Below are 21,928 nucleotides of genomic sequence, written 5' to 3'. Positions count from 1 at the left end.
TCTTAATTCATTGGCTCCTTATAGAGGGCTGTTGCTTCGCTGCCCAATCTCGCCTCCTCTCTTCTAAAGTCTCAACTTTCCAAGATCCGGCATCTGCCTAGTTAATACAATACCAGTCATTGCTTTATTAAAGGTGATGGCAGGGGAGGGTGCAGAATTTCTCTCTTACTAGTAGGGCAAAATCGCAGGAGGATGTGTGTGCATTTGTTTGGTCATCTACAACTAAGTATTCTTAGAGCAGCCACTCCGTAGCCTTTTGAAGTTGTGCTAGAGCAGAAAGCTGCTATTGTTTTCAGCTCTCAACAGGGAAGGGATCAAACTTTGCCTCTTCAATTAGAAGGCTTTTATTTTTTATTTTTTAAATGGTGGTGGGTGGGTGCTGTGTTGCGATCTGACACACTCTGAGTATTTGCAGCCAACTTGCTGTTTAAACTGCAGACCAAATCGCATCATAATGCTTGCATCTGAAACAGGGGTTGGATCATTATTGCAGCCAAGGGCTTTCAGTTGAAAGAAATTTCTGGTGCTGGGAATCTGGAAAACACTGGTTTTGTTTTGGGAAATTTCTTCAACTGGAAGCCTTGAATTATCTTTAAGCTTAAACATCAAATTGGGATCAGTATATAATAGGTGAATGATAGGAATTCTAAATCTAGGAGGGACAGTCTTATCTAATTTGAATCTCCCATTTGATGTCAGGAGGAAACAACATTGGCATATATGTGTCACACCTGTGCAGTGCTGTGAACTTCAGTAGCTGTTCAATAGATGCTCATGGGTGTTGGGTGGTAGAATGGAATTGTGTGTGCTGGTGTCATCTGCCTAGTGATTGGTACCACAGAACACACAAATGCAATAGGGACTCAGAGGAGACCATGGCAAGGGCTGGAGTACCTAAGGGAGGTTTAATCAAGAAGCTTGGGTTTGAAAGAGCCTGTAAGGACCTATGGAATTTTAATTGGGGACATAGAAAGAAGGACAATGGGGGTGGGGGAAAGTACAGCAAGGAAAAATAAGAGCTTTTTTGGGTTCTCCAGGGAGGAGCTGAATAACCCTGACAGATGAAGCTTTGCATCTTTGATTTGCTGGTATAGACAGGGTGGGGCCAAGTTAGAGAATCAGAGAGAAGAATTTGCCCCAGATGCTATATGTAGTAAGACTTGAGCGTAGGCTCCTGAGCAGGTGAATTATATAAATTCAATTCCATTTCTTCAATTTCCTTCCTTAGGAGGGTTGGCTTGCTGAGAGGGCTTAGAAGGATAGAGGCAATGCAGTTATCTAGGTGTGAGATGTGAAAGGGCTAGTCTGGGAACTGGTATGGTAGTGAATGAGTACCAGACACTTTAAAGGGAAAAAGAGCAGCATTTGATGACATGTTGAAATAAGAGATAAAATGAAGAGAAAACAAAAACAAAAAACCCCTTCTTTTGACAAATGGTGCTGGGACAACTGGATATCCACATGTAAAAGAATGATTAGGACATCTTCCTTAGACTATTCCTAAAAGTTAACTCTAAATGGATCATAGACCCAAACACAATAGTTAAACTATAAAATTCATAGAAGAAAACATAGGAGTAAGGCCTCATGACCTTGGGTTAGGCAAAATGCCTTCTTAAATACACCAAAAGCATAAATGGCAAAAGAAAAAATAGATTAATTGGGCTTCATAAAATTTAAAACTCTCTGCTTCAAAGGATACCATCAAGAAAGTGAGAAAACCCACAAAATGAGAGAAAATATTTTCACATTATGTAGCTAATAAAAGATTTGTATCCATAATATATAAAGAACCCATGCAACTCAACAATAGATGACTAACCTGATTTTAAAAAAAGACAAAGGATTGGAATAGACATTTTTCCAAAGTAGATTTGCCAAAGGAAAATAAGCATATGAAAAGCTGCTCAACATGATTAGTCATCACAGAAATACAAATCAGAACTAAATGAGATCCCAGTTTACACTTACCAAGATGGCTAAGATGGAAAAGATAATAACAAGTGTTGACAAGGACGTAGGAAAACTGGAACTCTCATAAACTGCTAGTAGGAATATAAAATGGTGCAGCTACTTTGAAAAAAAACCAATCTGTCAGTTCTCGAACATTAAACATGGACTTATATTTCTACTCCTAAGTATAAATCAAAGATAACTGAAAACATATATTCACACAAAGACTTGTACATGAACGTCATAGCAGCGTTATTCACAATAGCCAAAAGGTAGAAACAGTCCAATGTCCATTAGCTGAATAAATGGATATGCAATGTGTTGCATTTATACAACAAAATATTAGCTATAAGAAAGTTTGATATACTGAATATCTGAAATACTGTTACCTGTTACAACATGAACTTTAAACACATTACGCCAAATGGAAAAAACCGGTCACAAAAGATAACATATAGTATGTTTCCATTTCTGTGAAATGTCTAGAATAGAGAAATCCAGAGACAGAAAGTAGATTAGTGGCTGTTGGGAGCTATGGGGAGGGAAGAATAGGGAGTGAGTGCTTTTGGATTGCTTTTTTCTTTTGGTGAGGGTAAGATTTTTTTTTTTTTTTGGCCATATCCATGGGATGCAGAAGTTCCCAGATCAGGGATCAAACTTGAACCACAGCAGTGACCCAAGCCATAGAAGTGACAACACCAGATCCTTAACCCACTGAGCCACCAGGGAACTCAAAAATACTCTAAGGTTGATGGTGGTGATGATTGCACAGCTCTGTGACTAGACTAGAAACTACTGAACTGTGTACTTTATATGGATAAATAATATAATACATGATTATAATTCAATAAAGCTGTTAAAAAAAATCAAAAGGAACCCAAAGTTCTAGCTGTGAGGCAGAAATAACGGTTTAGTTGCTGACAAAAGTGGGAGATTAAGGAAGAAAGATACTGGATTTAAACAGAAGTGCTGAATTCAGTTTGGGGATGTTGAGTCCAAGATGTGGGCTGGATGTTCATGCGGAAATGCTTGCAGAAAGCTGGATATGTGGGGATGGGCAGTGCAAGCAAGTGACAGGGCTAGAGATAAGGACTTGTGAACTTTTGGGAAATAGTGATGGTTGAATAAGTGAGCTCATTGGAGTGAGTGGAGGTCAAGCAGGTAGAAAAAAGCTACAGTAGAATTCGCAGGGAAACTCAAACTAGAAGACATACAGAGGGAGAGGAGCCATCAAAGCAGCCAAAGGAAAAAGGGTCAAAAGAGGCCAGCAGAGGAGTTCCTAAGGTGGCTCAGTGGAAACGAATCTGACTAGCATCCATGAGGATGCAGGTTTGATCCCTGGCCTCACTCAGTGGGTTAAGGATCTGGTGTTACCGTGAACTGTGGTGTCGATTGCAGAGTTGGCTTGGATCTGTTGTTGCTGTGGTGTAGGCTCTGATTTTTTTTTTGCCCTAGGGGAACCTCCCTAGGCCACCAGTGCAGCCCTTAAAAAAAAAAAAAAAAAAAGAAAAGAAAAAAGAAAAAGAAAAAGAAAAGAGAGAGGCCAGAGGCCACAACAACAACAAAAAAGAGGTGAGAGATGAGCAAGCCCACTGGATGTGACCAAGGGCACTGGGGTGGGGGATGGGCTAGGAGGAAGTGTAGTAAGAAACAGAGTCCCTCTGATTCAGGAGGAAGCTTTGAGGATGGACCTTAAGAGCTGAGGTGGGGACAGGAAGTGGATTATGAGTCTAAGCAGCAGCTGGATCAAATAGCAGGATCAAGGCGAAAGTTTCAAGTTTGTGTTTTAGGATGTAGTTAAAAGGAAATGTTAGAAAGAGGGGGCGGTTGTAGGTGGGGAGCCTAGAGACTTGGGGTTTGCAGTGGAGGTGTGAGGGCTTCCGTTAATGAGGAGCAGAGAGAGGCAAGTGCAACTGCAGGAGAGAACTTCTGATGGGGGGTGATGCCAAATGAAACTCAAAGGGGAGGCTCCTTATTTATTCATTGAAACATCCAAGATATGCAGCAACATGGATGGACCTAGGGATTATCATACTAAGTGAAGTAAATCAGAGACAAATATATGATATCACTTATATGTGGAATCTAAAAATATGATACAAATGAACTTATTTATAAAACAGAAACAGACTCACTGGCATAGAAAACAAACTTATGGTTACCAGAGGGGGAAGTGGGGGAAGGATATATTAGGAGTTTGGAATTAACAGATACACACAACTATATATAAAATAGATGAACAATATAAACAATAAGGACCTACTGTGTAACACAGGGAACTATATCTGATACCATGTAATAACTATAATGGAAAAGAATCTGAAAAGATATATATGTATATATGTATGCATTAAAATAGTCAGGAATGGGTTGCAGATCAGGTGATGCTTATACCTACTTGTGCCAGGTCTTGTCCTAAGTGTTTTATCTGATCACATTCAGCCTGACACACTTAAGCCCTGCCTTCCAGTCCACTCTGCTGGCATGTGGATTTCCTCAGGCAAGAATTCAGCCCCTTGTCTTCTAAGGAGAGGGGCAGTGCTAATGTCCTGCTGTGGGGGCTGTCATGTGGGTCAAGGGGAGGAGCCTTGGGGGTGCCACCTGCCTCCCATGGGAGGAAGATCCTCAAATAAACATACTTTGGGGGAGGCGCATAAAATTTCTTTCTTTGGGTTGTAGGCAAAAAAAAAAAAAAAAAAAAAAAAAAAATTGCTGTGGATAGGAGTGATATCTAGGCACAGACAAAGCCCCCTTACAAAAGACATATCTTAGAAAAGATAGTGCAAAACTTTTTTTTTTCATCTTTTTAGGGCCACACCTGAGGCATAAGGCGGTTCCCAGGCTAGGGGTCGAATAGGAGCTACAGCTTCCAGCCTACACCACAGCCACAGCAACACAGGATCCCAGCCACATCTGTGACCTACATCACAGCTCATGGCAATGCTGGATTCCTTAACCCACTGAGAGGCCAGGGATCAAGCCTGTATCCTTGTGGATGCTAGTTGGGTTTGTAACCTGCTGAGCCACAACAGGAACTCCCCCAATCTTCTTAAGGATATCTTTTCTTATTTTAGTTAATTCATTAATATTTATATTTTTAAATGACCTTGTGTTTTGATTTGGGATGAGAATCACTTGATGCTGGAAGAAATAAAGGCACAGAAAAGTACAAGGACTGAGGCCACAGCAGGAGCCTGCAGAAGCTCTAGCTCATTCTGCGGCTTGTCTCCCATCCTTCTGGGTACAAGGAGCCCACCGTTTGCTGAGTGCAGAGGATATGGGTGCAGGTGAGCACAGGCACAGAGGGGATCCCGGAGCTGAGGAAGGTGTGCCCTGCCCTGGGAGAGGCTGGATCCCAGTACTGAGGAAAAGAGCTTGCAGGGCTGCCACAATTGGGCCACAGTACTAGGGGGGAGGATGTTGCTGGCAGATGAAAGGCCCAAGATTCCTGGGATCACACAACACAGTGGAAGAACCAAATCATGCACAGTTATTTCTCCAATGCTGATAGAAGACGGGAGTGCTGAAAGGAAAGATTTCCCATGTGCTGTTATCCATCTGTGGGAGCATTTATTCCCATAGAAGAAAGTGATAAATCTTTCTTTAAGCTACACAATAGTTTTACACATAAATTTCCGTAAATTTGATCTGGAAATAGCAATAAAATGAGAACATATATTAATATATAGGAAAATTACTTTTTTTTTTTTGGTCTTTTTAGGACCACATCCACGGCATATGGAGGTTCCCAAGGCCAGAGGTCGAATCAGAGCTGAAACTGAGAGCCTACGCCACAGCTACAGCAACGCTGGATCTGAGCTGCGTCTGCGACGTATACCACAGCTCACCGCAACACCAGATCCTTAACCCGCTGAGCAAGGCTAGGGATTGAACCTGCATCCTCATGGATGCTAGTTGGGTTTGCAAACCGCTGAGCCAGGATGGGAACTCCAGAAAATTACTTTGGATGCAAGCTGAATAAGGATCCTGTCTGCATATCAAGAAATGCAAATAAACTCTGGACCCTCATTTTTCTAACCCTGTAAGTCCAGCCTCCCTAGGTGGAGGGGGTGCTAACTGGCTAGAGAAAGGAGTTCTAGCCTGGCGAGGTGGTGGACTGCACCACGGTCTCTCTGCTGCTCTGGTGGTGGTTTCTTGGTGACCACAGCGCATTCACTCCCCATGTGCTCATGTGATTGTGTGCTGCGGGGCCACACTGCTGCTGCCCATCCCAGCAATATGGGTGATTGCCAGATCTTGCACAACCATCTTTTATGGATGGGGGAATTGTGGCAAAAAAGGGTGAAGCTATCCATCCTGTTACTGGAATTGGATCCAGGCCATGGTTACTCCAGAGGGCCAGATTGAGCCCTCACAAAAGAGTGCCACCCTGGGCAAATGCAAATCTTTCTGTTATTAGAAAAACAGTGTATGTGTCTGTGGGTCTGAGGAGATAGTATTAAACAAGAAGCCTGGGAATATATTGGCCACATTACGAGTTGTTTGTTATTTGCCTCCCGGTTAAAAGGTCAGACCCACATGAGATGTCTGCTGTCTTATTCAAGGAGGAAGACAGGTTGTGACATCAGGGCGGATAGTCTGGACCCATGATCTTTTCTTCCTGGCTGGAGTACTGTCTCTCCCCCTTCCCCTGGTCCCAAGCCACCAGGGGGCACACAGAATCAGCTATTTACCTTGGAAGTTTTAAGGCTCCAATTTTAAGGATAGAAGCCTTAGTCTCATATCGTTAGGGGTCCAGCTGGGAACAGACTAACACAAACATCAGCTCTCTGCATCCTCTCAGTTCCACTTCAAAAGTCAGTTCATCCATGGGCCTTTCAGTGCTGACAAACAACCGCCTTTTGATACGGGTTCTAGGATCACGGTTTGGTTTCAAGTAGGAACTGTTCTCTTTACCTTGGACCTTCCCCCGCAGAATCACTCAGCCCCAGATGTTCCCCTTGGGGACCCTCACTGCTCCTTCTCTCAATTTGCTCTCTTCTCTCTCCTTTGCCTTTTCATGGCTGCACCCTGGAATCTTTCTCATTTATTCTTTTTATTTATTTTTTCCTTTTTTGGTCTTTTTGTTTTTTAGGGCTGTACCCGAGGCATATGGAGGTTTCCAGGCTAGGGGATCCAGCTGGAGCTGCAGCTGCCGGCCTACAGCACAGCCACAGCAATGCAGGATCTGAGCCACATGTGCGACCTACACCGCAGCTTACGGCAACCCCGGATCCTAACCCACTGAGTAAGGCCAGGGATTGAACCCGAGTCCTTATGGATGCTAGTTGGGTTCGCTAACCACTGAGCCACGACGGGAATTCCTCATTTATTATTTTTCTAAGGTTTGCCTATATGGCTGCTACACAAGGCTCCAAGACTTACACCAGGATTCATGCGGTCTCTTGCTTACTGTAAGGGTCAGGGTTCAGTTAAGTGAAAAGTGTCCATCCTACCTAATTGGAGCAGAAAGTGACTTATTACAAGATAGTCAATGTCTCACAGATTGACTGGAGGGCTGAAGAAACTAAGTCTCAGTTGAGCCTTCAGGAATAACTCCCAAAGCCACACCGCAGACCTGGGTTGACAAGGAAACCACTGCCTCTGCGAGGATCAGGAGGCTGTAGAACAAGACAGGTGCCTGACTCCTGGGAAGCCACAGTGACACCTGTCCAGCTTCAGAATCATGCCACCTCTCCATGGTCTGTACTTCGTTTCTTGACACTATGTACATAGGGGCTGTGCCATTAGGACCTCTGGTACAACTGTTGTAGAAAAGAGCAAATGCACCACAATTGTGCTTATTGGTAGGAAGAGCAGAAGTATAATTCCTGCCTCACAATTGTTTACTCCTGTCTTCCAGATCTGTGATATGCTGCCTCTGATTGGCACAATCCAAATCATAGATCTGGAACCCTAGCTGCAAGAGAGTGTGGGAAATATAAATTTTAACTTCCTGGCCTCGAAAGAGATTAGAATAGCTATGACGTGAGCCAATGCAAATATCTGTTGCACTTCTGATTATGAAGTTGCTTCCTGGTCTACATTTCCAGGTTCCCATTTCTCCTTTAGGGAACTGCCTAAGGATGAATATGCCATGTCTTCTCATTATAAGCATAATTTTGGTCCCATCACTCTGGTCCCAGCTACAGTGGAGTTATGTCCAATGTTTTTTGAGTTCCCACCATGTGAATTCCCTTAACCATTTCCTCATCTCATGACTCCCAAATCCACCTCCAGCTTTAACCTTGACCTTTCTCTAGAGCTCTAGCCCTGAATCATTAAATGCCATCCTCGATATTGCCTCAGGGATGCCCTGCCAAATCTCCAAAATAAATATATTCCCAGGAAACAGCCTTTCTCTCCACTTTCTAGACCAACTCAACTGCCCAAGATTTCTAATTGGTGGTTTTTAAATTGGTCCTCATCCAAACTCAGCTGGGCTTCCTCCTTCTTTACTCCCCACTTTCATCATTGCTAGTTGCATTTCCATGCTGCCCTCCAATTCTCCTTTCTATTCCAATTCCATTTTCCTGGTTGAAGCTTTCATTATCTTTCAACTCCCATTTCACAGCCTTTGTGGCAGACTTTATTTTCCAAGGATGATCCCAACATTATCTCTCATCCCACAATCTGACTGGCCTTAGTGACTCACTGATAGCCCACAGAACACAGCAGAAGTGACTTCCAAGCTAGTTCAGTAAAGGTCAAGTGGCTCTCACCTGGATCTCTTAGAGCCATTGCTTCCCAGATGCTCCTCTTGGAACAGTCCCTCTTAGAACCCAGCATGAGAAGCCCAAGCCACATTAAAGTCTACCCTTAAGTGTGCTGGTCAACAGTCCCAGTTGAAAGCAGCCTTTGGGTCTTCCCATCCAAGAAACCAACATGTGAGTGAAGCCTATGGGTAATTCTAGGCCCCCTGCTGTTTCAGTCCCTCTAGATGAGGTGCCAGACATCATGGAGCAGAGATGAGTCATCCTTTCTCTGATCTGTCTAAAGCCTTGACTTGGAAAATCCACGAGCACAATGAAATTGCTGTTTACTCCACTAAGTGTAGGATGGTTCACTATACAGCAATAGGTAGTCAAACAACTCTCAAATCCATGTTGCACATTATCTGATGACTACCTTTGTAAAACACTGACAGCTCCTATTTTCAACTTGCTCAAAAAACTGAAATGTCTCCCCACTGTATATGGAATTAATTGTATGTTCCCCAGTCTTGCATTCAAAATGCCACATTGTTTTAAGTCTTCCAACTTTATCTACCACTTTAACTCACTACTCACCTTTCCTTCCAATCTTACCAGATATTAACTCTTTACCTGGCCATTCTTGAAGCTCTCCTACCTTGAAGAACTTGCACGAGTATTGGCCTGTGCTTGGAATTTTCATTTTCTATACCTATCGAATGCCTACCTAGCCTTGCTTAAAGCCAGCTCAAATCTCACATCCTCTAAGGCCATGCTGTCCAATATGGTAGCCAAGAGTCACATGTGACCATTTACATTTAAAATTAAACTGATTAAATTGAAAATTCAGTTTCTCAGTCTTACTAGCTACATTTCAGTGCCAGCAGCCACATCGTACTGGACAGCACTACTCTAAGAAGTCTGCTTAGCTTTACCTTTCCAATTAATCTCTCCTTTCCCAAAGAAACTTAATCTGAAATTTTAGCAATTTTGATCTGAATGACATTTCGAAAATCATATAATCCAGTACCACAAAATTTCAGATGCATCTTAGCTTTCCACTATTCTAGTACATTGTCTGTACATGGTAGGTGGCCTAAAACATTTACTGAGTTGCAAGGAAGCAACAATGATTCTATCTGTACTAAGGCATTAGGGTTAACGGACCTCTTAGGACCTTTTCTAGTAAAATACATTCAATGAACAGATCATATGTCTTCAACAATATATAATCTCGGAGTTCCCGTCGTGGCGCAGTGGTTAATGAATCCGACCAGCAACCATGAGGTTGCGGGTTCGGTCCCTGCCCTTGCTCAGTGGGTTAACGATCTGGCATTGCTGTGAGCTGTGGTGTAGGTTGCAGACACGGCTCAGATCCCGCGTTGCTGTGGCTCTGGCGTAGGCCGGTGGCTACAGCTCCGATTCAACCCCTAGCCTGGGAACCTCCATATGCCGCGGGAGCGGCGCAAGAAATAGCAACAACAACAAAAGACAAAAAAACAAAAAAACAAACAAACAAAAAAAAAAAACAAAAAAACACAACAATATATAATCTCCCAGGAGAGCTGTTTCTCAAATCACAAATGATTTGGAAGCAGGGTCTCTCAGGAGGGGCACCTAGGTATAGGCTTTTGGATTTCTCTCCAGCAGTAACTATTTTAGGGATTTAATTATTTTGGAATGTGTATGTGTTTTGTCTCAAAGGATGCCAGTTTTTGCCTAGTCCTCATGACATCTTAACTCTACATGCCAACTTTACATGTCATCGAACCAAGGAGGCATTTTCTTCACACCGTCTCTTCTCTGACCAAGAGGGACATGGCAATAGTCAATTATGAGATGGATGAAATTCTACTCGGTTTAAGAAAAGGTTATTACCAGTCCCCAAATTATCACATTCATACAAATAAGACACATAAAACTAAACTCGAAAATCATATACTATGTAATAAGGCTACTTCATTGTGTGTGGGGAGAGACAGAGAGAAATTTTAAGATCAATCATCTAAAATCTTACTCATACAATAAAGTGTGGTTATTGAGGATGTGGTAGATTCATCGTGTCCGGGAACACAGCCTTCCACAAGCCCCATTAGAGGGAAGCTTTGGCGAGATGTTTCTATACGACACTGCACGTTGTTAAGTGTTGATAATTATCATTTCCCTTCACTCATTGTCATAGAGTGAAACTCAAACCTGGGGCATTTTTGAGGTTAATATTTACTTAATCTAAACATTCAGTTTTAACAATAAAACTTGGACTCTGTACCAGAAACAATTTTTCAGTTACTCTGTAACTCTACTTTTATCTGACAGCAATATGTTGGAAGTTATTTACCTGTTTCCGGAATCGATGATGGAATTTAGGGCATTGCTGCCTGTGGAACACCTTTGGGCCATTCTTCCAACTTAGCTGACCCTTTAGAATAATTATGACTTTGCCCATCATGGCAATATTTTATGCTTATTTAGGTTGGATGGGTTTTTCAGATGCAAAAAAGATCAACTTTTCTTGATAGTTTAGAAAGTTACCCTCAGGTCTGACTATTATGTAGCACTTCAGGTAGATGCCTTGGGGGCAGAGGCAAAGCAAATTGGGCTTCTCAGTGTGGCCCAGGGCTGGGAATAGCCCTCCCCTACTAACCTCCCCCTCTCTTGGGTACCTGCTAAGGGGAGGGCAACTTTGTCTTTCTTTACCAGGTAGCCTCTGCCAAGTGGGTGGTGCATGGACTCCCATCCCAGAACCAGGAGAGGATTTTAATAACTTTCCCCAGAGTTTCCATTATGGCTCAGTGGGTTAAGAACCTGATTGGTATCCATGGGGATTCAAGTTCGCTCCCTGGCCTTGCTCAGTGGGTTAAGGATCTGGTGTTGCCACAACCTGCGGTGTAGCTCACAGAGGTGGCTCAGATCTAGCATTGCTGTGGCTGTGGTATAGGTCAGCAGCTGCAGCTCCAACTGACCCATAACCCTGGAACTTCATATGCCATGGGTGCAGCCCTTAAAAACAAACAAGAAACCAAAAAACTTTCTTCATCATTGCCCTAATGGTGGTATTATTCTTCAGACATCAACAACTTCAGAATACAATGGCTTAAACGCAAGTCTGGGAGGAAGAACTATATAAAATACTTGTGTATTTTGTTTTCCACAAAACTGATTAATAATTGACAAAATATATGTTGCTCTATTTTCTTTGCATAACATGAAAAGTAACATTTTCTTCTAAAAGCAGCATGGAGAAACATGAAGTTCTTTAACCTCTTATTTCAATTACAAAATAGTAAGGAGTCCAGTCCTTTGTGTACTCACACAGGCATAGCTGTGTGACCCTGGGCAAAGCTCTTGACCACTTGGGGCCTCATCTTCTTCACCTGTGAATAAGGGGTAAAATTTTATTTTTTGCTTCTGCTTTTTTTTTAATTTCTTGTTTCCAATACACAATAATAACCTTTTTTTGGATATGTTAAATGTGGGGGCTTTAAAAAAAAAATTTTTTTTTAATGGCCACACCCATGGCACATGGAGGTTCCCAGGCTAGGGGTCGAATTGGAGCTATTATTACCAGCTTATGCCACAGCAACACCAGATCTAAGTCGATTCTGTGACCTGTACCACAGCTCACTGCAATGCCAGATCCTTAACCCACTGAGCAAGGCCAGGGATTGAACATGCAACCTCATGGTTCCTAGTTGGATTAGTTTCCAGTGTGCCACGTCGGGAACTCCTAAAAGTTTTAATTGGGCAAAAACTATACTATATGTTGAAATTTACCAGTTTCAATCATTTAAAATGTACAGTTCAGTAGTGTTAAGTAGGTTAAAAAATATATATATTATTATTATTTTCTTTTTAGGGCTTGCACCGGCAGCATATGGAAGTTCCTGAGGTCAAGTCAGAGCCATAGCTACGGGCCTAAGCTATAGCCATGCAACACCGGATCTGAGCTGCATCCACAACCTATGCCACAGCTTGCGGCATTGCTGGATCCTTAACCCACTGAGTGAGGCCAGGGATCGAACCCGCATGTCAGGTTCTTCACCTGCTGAGCTGCAATGGGAATGCCTAGAATTTTTTAATCTTGCAAAACTAAAACTCTATCCATTTAAATAACTCCCCATTTCTCTAGCTCTTGGCAACCATTCTGTTTTCTCTTTCTACAAGTTTGCCTATTCTAGATATCTCTAAATGTAAGTGGGATCATACAATATTTGTCTTTTTGTGGCATAATATCCTCAAGGTTCATCCAGGTTGTAGCATGTATCAGAATTTCTTTTCTTTTTAAATCTGAAGCAATGACAATGAGATTTTTTTTTTTTGCTATTATACTCCGCTTTATCAAAAAAGCAAAGACTTTTTTTTTTTTAAGTTAACCTTGTTCCTGAAGGCAGATAGGATCATAAACTTTTAGAGTAGATATAGGCCTTGAAATTCAATCATTATTTTACAATGTGCAAGTTGAGGCCCAGAGAAGTTAAGTGACTTATGCAAGGTCACCCAGCAGTTTCCTGCAGGAGTCTGGGCCAGAACTTAGGCTCTGAGTACTTTCAGCCCAAGTACTCTTTCTACCATAGGAGATGAGAAGCTGCATTTCAGTACATTCTAAAAGAAGGGTTACAGTGTTCAAAACAGCATTAGGTAGAAGGGAAAATAGCAGCAATTGTGCTGGAAAATAAGATATGTACCTGGGAATGTGAGGCAGAGCCAGGGCAAGAGATTAGGGTCTGAAGGGGAGATGGGAGAGGAGGAGGAGTAAAAAGACATGGGGAGAGGGCAGGGGGCTGGAGGAAAGTGGGGGGGGGCAAAAAGGGAGGGGGAGGGAAGGAGAGGAGCCAGTTGGGAATTCAGTGATGGTCTAGGACCTAGGCTTCAAAAGAGGCTAGAGAATCCAACCTGCGAGTGACCCTACCTTTTTTTTTTTTTTTTTTTTGCCTTTTTGCCTTTTCTAAGGCCGCACCCACAGCACATGGAGGTTCCCAGATTAGGGGTCTAACTGGAGCCGTAGTTGCCAGCCTACACCAGAACCACAGCAACGTGGGATCCGAGCCGCATCTGCGACCTACACCACAGCTCATGACAATACTGGATCCTTAATCCACTGAGTAAGGCCAGGAATTGAACCCATAACCTCATGTTTCCTAGTCGGATTCTTTAACCACTGCGCCACGACAGGAACTCCCAGTGCTCTTGCCTTAGAGCAGCTAAACCATGGTGATTTCAGGCCCACTGCCTCCAGTCAGCTAAGTTTAGTAAGAAATCATGGCTCCTCTATTGTCCCCCATAGCTACCTGTCCACAGATGCTTGAAATACCTGAAGAAAAGACAAAAACTTAAGTCTTAAATTTTGTTTTGTTTTTTCAGAGCCGCACTCTCGGCATATGGAGGTTCCCAGGCTAGGGGTCTAATCGGAGCTGTAGCCGCTGGCCTACACCACAGCCACAGCAACACCAGATCCAAGCTGCGACTGCAACCTATACCACAGCTCACAGCAATGCCAGATCCTTAACCCACTGAGCAAGGCCAGGGATCGAACTTGCGTCCTCATGGATACTAGTCAGATTCGTTTCCCCTGAGCCATGACGGGAACTCCTAAAGTCTTAAATTGTAATTGCTTAGCAAGGGTAAGTTGACTGACACTCTGCCCACTAAGGTATAATCAACCAATCCCTCAACAAGTGTAAGTGATTTTTATCAGAAACTTTCTTGTTTGAAGACAGTGCCTGAGCAGAACAGGTAAGGGGCTGGGGTTGCTAAATAGGCAGGCTTTAAATTAATGCAGGAGAGCACAGGAGCAGGGAGATAGTTCATTTTCTGCCTGGACTTGGCCTCACAGCTGGCAGATGTCGGGGGCCTGGGTGTTTGGAGGCAGACCTGCCTTGACCAGAACAATGACTATGGACCCAGAGGTTCACACGACTTATGAACATTTTACTTTTTCAACCAAGTTAATTCCGTCCACGAGGAAGCTTTGTCCCTGGTGATTCACAAATAGCAGATCAGGCAACACGTGTTCTGTAATATCTATGTTTTCTAGAGACCCAGAATGCACTCACACATACCCTGGGAACTCTAATTGGATGTTCATTTATTTTGAGAGTCTTTGTTTTCCAAGAGCTAATTCTTCAAAGACTTGCAGAAGAGAGCAGAAGCCACCTTTACAGTGGACACAATATTTTTTCTCTCCTGGGCTCTAACTCCTGGCTGTCTATAAAGCTACCAGGCTCATTTCCATATCAAACAAAGAGAAGGCAGGCAAATCCTCCCTTGATGGACATAAAGAGACACATTACTGGAGACTGTCTAAGAACTTGTTTTTATGGCCAAAATTAGCAAATTATTCACAGTAATAGGTGAGTCGGATGACAATCGTGTTTAAGGGAACAAAGCCGCTCATCAGGACCCCGACCCCAAATCTGCCCCAGGGAGGGTCCCCAGCTGCCAGAACATCTCTGCGCACCGACAGCCAAGAAGCTATAAAAAAAAGGGGGAAGAAAAAGGCAGCCAGGAAGTCTGCCACTTACCCAGACGCAGCTACCAGAAAATGCATTCCAGGGCTCACTCCTGCAGCTGCCCAGCAGGCTCTGTGGGTGGCCGCTGTGTTACCGTGGGGGCACACGTGGCTCTCATCTCGATCGTGGTCCCAGGGAAACCTGGGAGCTTCAGCTGCCCCATATCTATTTCCTTACTTGATTTGAAACTCTGGAGGTTTTGGAGACTTCCCGTGGAAACCTGAGCTGCCAGCTGCCAAGTATAAGTGCTTTATTTCTCGACCTGAGCTTAATCAATACCAATTTCACAACACCTTAGGAAAAGTTAACATACCCCCGGGATGCAAGGCAGTGAAAACACGCTTGGCACCTTTCTATGTGAGATGTGTCCCAGGGACACTTTATCACCTGGTGAATCGGTGTTGGCCACCTGGGATGCAGCGACCCTTCTTATGAGGCTGTGGTAAAAGATTAAATAAAATGGGCAGGGCCTTGAAACTGTACCTGGGAACTGGGGCCTCCAGAAGGCAAGAAAAGTCTTTTTTTTTTTTTTTTTTTTTTGTCATTGTTATTTCTTGGGCCGCTCCCGCGGCATATGGAGGTTCCCAGGCTAGGGGCTGAATCGGAGCTATAGCCACCGGCCTACGCCAGAGTCACAGCAACGCAGGATCCGAGCTGCGTCTGCAACCTACACCACAGCTCACGGCAACGCCGGACCGTTAACCCACTGAGCAAGGGCAGGGACCGAACCCGCAACCTCATGGTTCCTAGTCGGATTCGTTAACCACTGCGCCACGACGGGAACTCCCAAGAAAAGTCTTAAGGCAAGACTCAGGATCCATCTGTGGGCATCTGAGCTAAGACTTGCAGAGGTAACAGCAGCAAGGAGTGCGGCCAAACTAGCAAATTGGGAATATAAAGCTGCTAATTGCTGATCATTCCTTCTGCTTTAGGATATCCCTCCCTCCCCTCTTAATTAATGAGGATCTTTCTGGTGTCCTGGCCTCTCAGGGACGCATCCTCTGCTAAGTGACAGCTCGTGAAATCTCATAAACTTCCTCCTCCCTTCTATTAGGGCTGCCTGAAGATAATATCTCAAACTCAAAATTTTGAGTGCCTCCAACCACAAGATTCCTGGCCCTGGCTTGGGGTGGGGTGTGTGTGTGTGGCGGGGGTTGGGGGGGGGCTCCCCTCTGGCTACAGGTGAACATCATTTAGAGCACTTGTCATGATACTCGGGCCCCACCCAGGCACAATCAGAATCTGTGAGGCCCAGGTATTGGCATTTTAAAGAAACTTTGTATTTCAAAATAACTACAGCTTCACAGGATGTTGCAAAACCAGCGCAGAGATGCCCTGTGCACCCGTCATCCGGTTTCCATAGTGATGATGTAACTACAGTACATAAAACCAGAAAGCAGACACAGGTACAACGGGTGCAGAAAATTCTGTGTCATTTTATCACAAGTGAGGATTAGCGTGACCACCACCACCCTCAAGCGACAGATCTCTCTCATCCTCTGAAGGCTCCTTCCTGCAACGCTTTATAGTTAGTTGCTCTAGCTGCCGCCACCCACCATCCCCAGCCCTTGTCTTTCATCTGGGCTTCACCTCTCTTAATTTTGTCATTTTGAGAATGCTACATAAATGGAATCACACAGTATGCGACCTTCTGAGATTGACTTTTTCACTTGGCATTACTCCCTGGAGACCTGTTCAAGTTGTTGCAGGTATCAGTAGTTTGTTCCTTTTTATTGCTGAGCACCGTTCCGTTGTATGGATATGACACAGTTTATCTAATCACTTCTTGAATGACAGACTGGTTGTTTTTCTTTTTTTGATGATTACAAATAAGGCTGCCATAAGCATTCCTGTATAGGGTTTTGTCAGGATATACGTTTTCATGTCTTTGGGATACATTTTTTTTTTTTTAAACCTCAGGTCATTCCAATAGGAAGCAGGGTTAAGAACCCTTGGACCTGGGGAAAGTGGCTACCACACGTGGCAGACATTTGTTAAATACTCTGGGACATTGTGTTGTGTGGCAGGGAGGCTAGACGAGTACCAAGAGCACGGGTGCTGGAGTCAGACTGCCTGGGCTCAAATCCCGGCTCCACCGCTTTATGGCTTGATCTTGCTATTCCTCAGTAGCTCATCTGTAAAATGGGACAATAACACAAAGCTCATAGTACTATTATGAGCATGCAATGCATATTGTGATGGACTGCGTGTGCATGTACCCCAGCTTCATATGTTTAAGCCCTAGTCCCTAATGTGATGGTAGTTGGAGGTGGTATTTTCAGGAGGTAGCTAGGCTTAGATGAAGTTGTGAGTGTGGAACCCCCTGATAGGACAGGTGCTCCTATAGGAAGAGACCAGAGAACTTGCTCTCTCTTCCCTCTCTGCCACGTGAGGATGCAGCAAGACAGCGTCTCTCTGTGAACCAGGAAGAGAGCTCTCGCCAGGAACAGAATCAGTCAGCCCCTTGATCTTGGCTGGTCTCCAGAGGTGTGAGCAATGAATTTCTGTGGGGTTTTTTGTTTGTTTGTTTTTCTTTTGGTCTTTTTAGGCCCAGTCTCAGGCTAGGGGGCAAATTGGAGCTACAGTTGCAGGCCTACGACACAGCCACAGCAATGCAGACTCTGAGCTGCATCTGTGACCTACATCAGAGCTTATGGCAACGCCAGATCCTTAACCCACTGAGCAAGGCCTGGGATGGAGCCCGCATCCTCATGGATCCTAGCTGTATTCATTTCCACTGAGCCACAACAGAAGTCTCAAATTTGTTGTTTAAGCCACTCTGTTTAGGGTATTCTGTTATAACAGCCCAAGCTGACTATGATAATTATCATTCAAATATAATTCAGGTAGAGGCATGGAACATATTAATAGCTCAGTGAATGTTAGCACTTGCTGGGCACTGAACTTCGGTCACATCCTTTCCTGGCTTAACACTCCTCAAGGGCTATTTTAAGGCCTCCCCTCAGATCCTGCATGCAAGCCTTAGCGAACTTTGCGGCAATATCTTGCTGTGGACCTGAGAGTGGAGGTGAGAGCCTTCCCCCGGGTCTGCCCCTCGTTCAGCTCCACAAGATGCTTGCTTACCTGACTCTCTTCTGACACTTCCTGCTGGATATTGAAATTGCCTCCCTTGAACGTACACTGTGGGCTCCTTGGAGTGTCCTGATCCCACTGAATCTCCAGTCCTCGTCAGTAGGCTCCCATTAAACGTGGAATGAGAGAACAAATGAATGAACCAAGGGTCCTGTTATTGTGGTGGAGGGGAAGGACCTAGCACACGGATCGGTTCCCTGAGAGGGTCCTGCCCTCCTCCTGGCTCTGAGTGGTCAAGGTCAGGAAGCCCGGGGCAGAAGGCAGAGTCTCCAGTTAATCACTGACTCCTAGACTGGGCGTTTCAAGGTTATGATGGGTCACACATTGAACCCTCAGAGTAAACATGACAGGCTGGGAGCAAGAAGACAAGGGCTCCAAGACCAGCATCATAAGAGCTGTCAGAGCAGAACAAGCAGGACTTAAAGTTAGAAGATCAAGTTCAGGCTGTGGGATTTGGAGTAAATTGAGGAGCCTCTCAGTGCGTGGCTTTATTTATCTGGAAAATAAGGAAAATAATACTGTCATACCTTAGGCACAGATCCCAGGGCCAGACTACCTGAGTGTGAAATCCAGCTCTGCGAAAATCTGCTTTGTGACCATGGATCCTTTACTTAACCTCTCTGTGCCTCATTTTTCTGAACTGCAGCAGAGGGATGCTAGTAGTACCTACCTTACAGGGCTATGATGATTAAACCAGTTCATAAATGTAAAAGGGCTTAGAACAATGCACAAGATTCACATTCATTAAAATTTTAAACATACACAAATAAATACAACGAGGGGAAAGGATTGTTGGGAGAATAAAAACAAAAGCGAACATGAAGCCATGTTGCCTGTGATTCTGGCAAGGCTTCCTGAAAAAGGTTTTGTTTGCTATTTTCGTCTATCTTTGAAATTCCACACTCTGATAAATATCCGGAAAATAGCGAAGTGGTAGCAGGGAGCCGTTGGACACCGTGTAACCGATCTGCTCAAGAGGGACCAGAAGTTGCTGCCATCTGATGTCTGTCTTGTGGCCGCATGAAAGGAGTTGGGGGTGTAAGTCCAGCTCCTAGTGGACAGGTGTTTGAAAGCCAGAGCCATCCTTACAATTGGCACCCTTGGTGAGGTCTCCGCAGACCGGCGAGGATTAAGTCGAAGGGAGACCAAATGACTCTTCCACCCGGAGCTGGTGGCCCCAGCAGGCAGGGCTGAGGCTCAGGGATGGAGACAGGGCTGTGGCTGGCTACACTCTGCTTTGCAGAGAAATCTCAAGTTCTGGTCCCCAGAGCAGTCAATCTAACAACTTTCATAGATCCTGTCACACTCACGTGATACTTCCATCTGGCCGTGGCTGTTTCAAAGAATTAGATGCATCTCTTTCATTATCAAAAGAATAATATAATTAATTCAAGGTTTTAGGCTCGGAATTCTGCCGTCAGAAATGAAGTAAAAAAGCAGCGCCTTGGACATTACCTTTTCTTGAGAAGTTTTAATTTCAGTCAAAGAAAGGAGAAGGCCAGGGAGGAAAGGAGTTTTGAAGTATCATGTTCTCATTTTCTATTAATTTAATTTTAGAGTATTTTTATTAATATACAGAGATGCTCAGAACCGAAGTAGATTCTGAGGTTATTCTTATTAAAATGAGATTATTGCATCTTTGGAAATCTCTCAGACTACCAAGAAATCATTTGCAGATGTGATGAAAGTGATGTTTCTCCCCGAACTGTCGTCTGAACAGGTGACTGACATAGGATGAGCGGTATTCTAATTATCGGTGTTCTGCCTGCCCTGAGACATTACAGTGACATGAATATTGGAAACAGTCTTGAAGAATGAAGTCTTGGTCAGTCACGAGAAGATGGTACTCAGACAGCCTGACACAAGCAGTCCCGCCTTCTGGGCAAACACATCCCCGGGGAAGAGGTAGTTGATGGAGCTGGTACACTGGGCCATCTAAATGCTACACCCTCTTCCTTTTGACAGATGCCCCCCTGGGGAGAGCGGGTCTCAGCTCAGCCTCCTGCGCCCCACCCTTGGAGACTCTGATCAGTGAGCTTGGGATGGAGCTTGGGGCTCTTCAGGCGCTGTGCTTGGCCCGCCACGGTTGTGATGAGGGTGGGTCTCGCCAGCACCTTGAGAACCATGCTTTACTGCTTCTCTAACTCATTGATGTCATCCTCTCCAGTCATCTTAACTTGACCTTCTTAGAGTTTGCATAGTAGGTTTTCCCATTGACAATAAATAGGTGTCCTATTTTAGAAGTCTGTCTTTGTAAGAGTAGGTGGAACGAAGGTTTCAACTTGTCTAAAAATCTAGAAGCTCAGCAGAGGTGCACTAGGGTGGGTGAGCTTGGGGACCTAGAAGAGGAGGAGCCAGGACTCTCCTTCTGTGTTTCATGGTCTTTTGTGATGTCACATGAAGGAAAGGCTCTTGACTTAAAACATTCCGAAAGCCATTGGGTTGTATTTATCAGAGCCAGACTATCCCTTGACAGATTGATTAAACCGAGCTGAGCTTGCAAAGATGAGGCTAGTAAGTGGTGACCCCACAAAGATGCAGGCCCCCCAGAAGACTTGGTCTAAATCATCTAGCTTTTTGCTCACATTAATCCACTTCTTACTCTCACATGGCCCCCTTTTTTTCATATTTGTTGAAAATCCAGATGAAAACATAAAAGTCAATTTAAACCTCATTATCCATCATTTCATCCTCCTAGTTCAACTCTAGTCATTTTTGTATGTTACTTCCCACCTTCCATGTATATTTCATTGTCAAAACTATTATGTACATCACGTGTTTATTCTGCCAACCTTGCTTAGTAAATATTTTACAGTAAGTGTTTAACTGTATTTAACACAATTAAAATTTATTTAACACAATTTAAATAAATTTAAACATATTTAACACAATTTAAATTTCTAACAGTTGTGTAATGGGTCATTACCATCAGGTGCCGTAATTTTTAAATTATATTAAAGAAGTTTATAAGATCTTTCTTCTGAATGACTGATAGTCTATTCCTAGAAGCTTCTCATAGCAAACGGAATGATTTAAAACAAGATTGGATGATGCTAAAAAGATTACCCAGAAAAGCATTTTACATCAGAGAATCAAATTATAATTAGACTTCTTCAAATATAAATAATATAAATTTCCAGTGAAGCAAAAAGAGCCAGTTACTTTCTTTCCTTAAACAGTTCTTTCCTAAAAACAACCATTAAATGTTGAATGCAGAAAGAAAACCAACCTTCTTGGATACATCTAATATTTCTCATGGCTACACAGACCTATTTTAAAATTGTAAATAGTGTCATTTTGCACTTTTTTAAAAAAGGTAGGCTTCTTTTTTCCATCTTTTGAGCTGTTTTAAAGACTGTGTACTATATTATTCCATTGCATGGCTGCAATATCCCTAATTAATGCCCTACTATTGAATATTTAAGTTGTTTCTAGTTCTTTGTTATATACAGTGTTGCCCACAACTACATTTTGCACATATCTCAGGCCATTTTCTCAGGATGCGTTCCTATAAAAGGATGAGGGGTGAGCTCTGCCTTAAGGCTTTTGCTATATATACTCAGGTCGCAGGGCAGGAAGCCCATGCTAATTTCTACTCTCACTAGCAGGGTTTGAGAGTGCACAGTTTCCAGTATTCTCACTAACACTGGGCCCTTTATGAAAAAAAAAACCTGCCATTCT

The 21,928-nt window shown here is 43.6% G+C and overlaps 1 protein-coding gene and 1 long non-coding RNA gene across 3 annotated transcripts in view; one reads left to right on the top strand and one right to left on the bottom strand.

Moving 5' to 3' along the window:
* Positions 1-15,557, bottom strand: part of ERICH2 (glutamate rich 2) — an 89,486-nt gene extending 73,929 nt beyond the window's left edge. The window contains exon 1 of one of the 2 annotated variants that reach the window (XM_084999466.1): positions 15,167-15,557. The gene's annotated coding sequence lies outside the window, so the exon portion shown is untranslated. The remainder of the gene's footprint in view (positions 1-15,166) is intronic. The other variant, XM_084999463.1, reaches the window with a different exon arrangement.
* LOC106506278 (uncharacterized) overlaps positions 1-21,928 on the top strand; it is a 144,957-nt gene that overhangs the window by 90,557 nt on the left and 32,472 nt on the right. The window lies entirely within an intron of this gene.

This window comes from Sus scrofa, chromosome 15 (genome assembly GCF_054392235.1).
Source record: "Sus scrofa isolate SSC_HxYL_T2T_F1_AM1 chromosome 15, Sscrofa_HxYL_maternal_Yorkshire_Landrace_v2.0, whole genome shotgun sequence".
Lineage (NCBI taxonomy): Eukaryota > Metazoa > Chordata > Mammalia > Artiodactyla > Suidae > Sus > Sus scrofa.
The sequence above is the reverse complement of the archived record's forward strand: the minus strand, read 5'-3'. Positions and strand labels throughout refer to the sequence as shown.